General features: G+C 40.3%; 1 long non-coding RNA gene across 2 annotated transcripts; it reads right to left on the reverse strand.

Annotated features, from left to right (window-relative positions):
* Positions 1 to 758: 758 nt before the first annotated feature.
* LOC135734287 (uncharacterized) lies at positions 759 to 4141 on the reverse strand. 2 transcript variants are annotated; one of them, XR_010527246.2, is made up of 4 exons: positions 3865 to 4141; positions 2868 to 2945; positions 1930 to 2007; positions 759 to 1496 (listed from the first exon to the last, which is right to left on the reverse strand). It is a non-coding gene; the product is annotated as an uncharacterized lncRNA (long non-coding RNA). The 2 variants fall into 2 exon arrangements; XR_010527247.2 differs by lacking the exon at positions 3865 to 4141 and adding an exon at positions 3204 to 3287.
* Positions 4142 to 4676: the final 535 nt, after the last annotated feature.

The following is a 4676-nucleotide window of genomic DNA, read 5'->3' on the forward strand; positions in this document are numbered from 1 at the left end:
GGGTGCCCAACCCTGAGGGCTACCGTCCTGCAGATTTTAGCTCCAACCCCAATCAAACACAGCTGAAGCAGCAAGGTGTTCAGGGTTGCTCGATAATTACAGACAGGTGTGTTGGAGCTTTGGTTGGAACAGAGGTCTGCAGGACAGTGGCCCTCCAGGAGCAGGGTTGGGCACCCTGACTTAAGTGAATCTTTACGGTTTGAAGCGATAGTTCACCCAAAAATGAAAATAATTTCATATATTACTCACCCAGATGTCGTTCCAAACTCGTAAGACCTCCCTTCATCTTCTTCAGTTTAAGATGTTTTAGATTTAGTCCAAGAGCTTGTTGACCGTTCATTAAAAATCTATGTATGGTATACTGTCCATGTCCAGAAAGGTAATAAAAAAACATCAAAAAGTAGTCCATGCACACTAAAAACTCCTGGGTCAAAAACAACCCATAATGGGTTATTTTTGACCCAACTCCTGGGTTAAAAAGGGACCAACTAATTTCTGGGTTATTTCAACCCAGAAAAATGGGTTATTCTTTTTGACCCAACTTCTGGGTTAAATACCTGACCCAACTTCTGGGTTAAAATAACCCAAAATTGTAGTTAATATAACCCAACTTCTGGGTCAAAAGAACAACCCGAATATCTGGGTGGAAAAACCCAGAAATTAGTAGATCCTTTTTAACCAAAGGTCAAAGATAACCTAAATTGTGTAACTATGCCTTATTTCAGAAAAGAAAAATTCAGACACTTACACACTTCAAGCAGTTTTAAATTTTTATTGGATTCAATTAAATTCTATATAAAAATGCACACATGGACCTATTTATTTTAGGTCACACTGTAATAACATTAGAAAGGAAAAATAGAATAATAAACAACTCTCAAACATTTGACAACATTCAATAATTGGATTGAACTTGAGGCTTTAAGTCTTCAAACATTGGTTGTGTGCAGCTTGAGATCTCCCAGAGGGGAACGGCTGGGATTGCTGAAGGTATTCCACCAGTGCTGGCCGGTGACTTCTTTATTCGAGGATGCTCGATGCAAAGTTCGTCACAACATGTATGTAGCTTGTCATGTGTGTGGTTTGTAATTTTAAAATATGTGTTCTGCCCATCGAGAGATCCTGTGTGCATCACGTGTCATGTCAAAATAAGTTCCTGCTGCAGACGCGTTTAAAGGGTTTATGATAAAACGGATGCTCACGTTTGCCAGATACTCGCATAATCTCATGCGTAGTAAGAGTTTACTGTTAAGGAAGTGTCTGGCGTGTATTTTAGAAACATGAGCGTCTCTTTTATCATAAACGGTTTTGACGCGTGTGCAGCAGGCACTTATTTTGACAAAACACGTGATGCACACAGGATCTCTCGACACGCAGGACACATATTTTGGAAAAGGGAACCACACACGTGACAATCTGAACACTTATTTTGAATTAGCGCATCCTCTGATGAGCAGTCACGAGCCGCCACTGTATTCCACCATATTTGTTCCAACCTAAAACATACAGAGACAGAAAGATATAAAGTGAATATTGTGTAGAACGTAAATTGTAAGCAAGATAATAGACTACCAGTTTGTGTTATAATGCTGATACTAACTGTACAAGGAAGCCAAATGAGCTGTGGTTCTTAATTGGTGTCTTCATTTTGAGTGGGTACAAGAAAATGTGGGTTGAGAACCACTGAGTAATAAAACTTAACATCTTTAACTTAACTTTTTAGTCAGATTGCTACCCTAGATGGCATCGCCCAAAACTGAAATACAACTGCGAGGAACCTTGAAGTTGTTTTTTAAACCAGGATTCACCCTTTAGCTTCCACATGAAACATGTCCCTTGTATAGCCTTCTTTCACATGAACAGTATAGTTATAGAATTAAGAATATTCTCTCTCAGAGTAGTGCTGAGAAACTGGTCCATTGTACTTACAGACATTTGGTGTATGAACGCTGTCAGGGACTCTTCAGTGGAATGCTGGATAGTCTTCTTCTCAACCCTGTAGATGGCCTGTAAATGATGACAGAATTTTCATTTTTGGGTGAACTATCCCTTTAAGCCCTATTAAATAAAAAGTATTTCAATATTTTACTATGTTCTTACCTTAACTTAGACGAAATAATACATCCTTTTTTTCTATGCATGCAGTTCATCTTTGTACAGCGCGTTATTAATGCATTTAGTCTAGCCCCATTCATTCCTTAGGATCCAAACAGGGGTGAATTTAGAAGCCACCAAGCACTTCCATGTGTTCCCTATTTAAAGACTGTTACATGAGTAGTTACACCAGTAAATCTAGTGGCACTAAATAATTTTTTAAGCTGATAAAAATGAGAACTATATTGTATGGCGGAAGATCACTTAGTTTGCAGCACTTTGACCTCTGGTGCAGTAACATCATCACTCATCACACTGATTTTGAAAAAGATGAGAGAGTTCACAGGAGTGATGTTACTGCACCAGAGGTCAAAGTGCTGCAAACTAAGTGCTCTTCTGCCATACAATATAGTTCTCATTTTTTTAACCGCTTAAAATATCGTCACCTCTTATTTTGTGCCACCATACTCGTGTAAATACTCATGTAACAGTCTTTAAATAGGGAAAACATGGAAGTGTTTTGTTGCTTCTAAATTCATTCCTGTTTGGATCCTAAGGAATGAATGGGGCTAGACTAAATGCTAACACATTCACGACATGCTGTACACGATGTACTGCACGCATTAAAAAGACAGGGATGTATTATTTTGTCTAAGTTGATGTAAAAACATAGTAAAATATTGAAAAACGGTGTAGTTTTCCTTTAAAGAAAAATGTTTAAAATGTTTAGGTATAGAGAGATGATATGAGGGCAATAAGAGTAAAAAGCTCACCTCAAAAATGTCTCTGTCAGCTCAAACAGCCACCACTCAGTTAACTTATCAGTGACAAAGCTGTCCATTTAAACAGACCTGGAGAAAACATATAGAGGTTAGCAACAATTTGAAGACTTGACCTGCTTCTTTAAATCTCACTACTTCAGCCAGTAGAGCACTGTATAATATTATAAGCATGGTGCAGCTGGTAAACATAACTCAAAGCAACGCAACGGTTGGTTTTGCCGGTTGTTGATGAGTAACAGCTGTGAGTGATCACAACACGCTTAAGCAGCCACATCACAGGATAATAAGTGAACAGTGTCCCAATGTCAATTGAGCTAAAGTCCTTACCAGTGCCCGAACCTGTGTACATGATAAACTGATTCACGACCTCGGGAGCTAGGGAACGAAGAGACAGGGTACAGTATGTGTGTGTACCGGCGGCGCCATTTTGCGTCTGTCTGCGGCGCCGAGCGCCAAGTACATAGTTTTAAATTTACACTTATTTGTCTCAAATTCGTCGTTAATGTATATACAGACTTCACCATGTGCTGTAATGTACATTAAATTTTACATTCATTTACAGAAATGAGCTACTTTCATGAAAATTGGTTGATATTGGATTTTCATGTGATATCCTAAATTCATTCAGTTTACGGACGCTCTGAGGTAAAGTGTTCAGACTGCAGACTCAGCAACGATTGTATTTAATTATACAGTACAATCATAACATAGTGCTGATATATCTTAATTCCATAATGTCCTTAAACATAACAATATTGCTGGCCATAATCTGAGAAAGTGCGGGATACCTCGAGTGGTCTTATATACGGCGCGGCGCTTCTCGTCCGGTGTTCCCCGTCCGGTGTTCCCCTAACCCCCTTAACGTCGCACGAAGTCATAGCTGCCCTGTACTTATCGTATTTTTACCGGTATTATAACAATGAGATAAGCAACGGGGACATGGACACAGAAAGTTTACGTTACATTGACACTTAAAATACTTGCTTACCTTGAATACACAACGAAGAAGCCCAGGCCAAAACGGATCGAGCTCGCCGCGAACTCCGGTGGCAGTTATTTCAATCGACTGTTGTGAGAAAATTCCAGAACAGCGGGGGGCGGGGCGTTAACCCAGAACATGGGTTAACCTTTGAAAAATAACCCAGAAACCCAAACAACCCAGGAATTGGGTCAAAATATTAGCCCTATAACCCAGAAAATGGTTACTCTCTGAAAAAATAACCCATAATTTTAACCCAACACAAATAACCCAGAATATGGGTTGAAGAAATAACCCAGGAGTTTTTAGAGTGTGTGACATCAGTGGGTCAGTTAGAATGTGTTGAAGCATGAAAAATACATTTTGGTCCAAAAAAATGTCCGGTTGTGTTGTGAACTGCATGCAAAAGACTAAAGTCACATGACTGCAGTGAAGCGGCTGACGTACAACGCGTCTGACGTGTTATCTGGTGCGCCCCAGCTTTTTTTGTGCCTGAGCTTCGTTAAAAGTCTGAGGGAGAAGCACGTTGTAAGTTTGAAAAAAATTATTCGCAAACATGTCTGAGGATAACACATCAGCCGTGTAACTGCAGAGATGTTTTTCATGGGGCAGAGCTTGCTCTTCTCCCAGTTGACCCGAAGACCCAGACGGGCTGTGTTCCCAAAGCATCTGATGAGACTGTGCTATTATAAGCCAGTCATCTAGATACGCAAGGATGCGAACACCGCTTTCTCTCAGGGGGGGGGGGGGTGAGAGCCCCTTCTGCTACTTTGGTAAAGATACGGGGAGAGAGAGACAGGCCGACGGTTAAGGCCTTGTAC

Source organism: Paramisgurnus dabryanus, chromosome 3 (genome assembly GCF_030506205.2).
Source record: "Paramisgurnus dabryanus chromosome 3, PD_genome_1.1, whole genome shotgun sequence".
Taxonomy (NCBI): Eukaryota; Metazoa; Chordata; class Actinopteri; order Cypriniformes; family Cobitidae; genus Paramisgurnus; species Paramisgurnus dabryanus.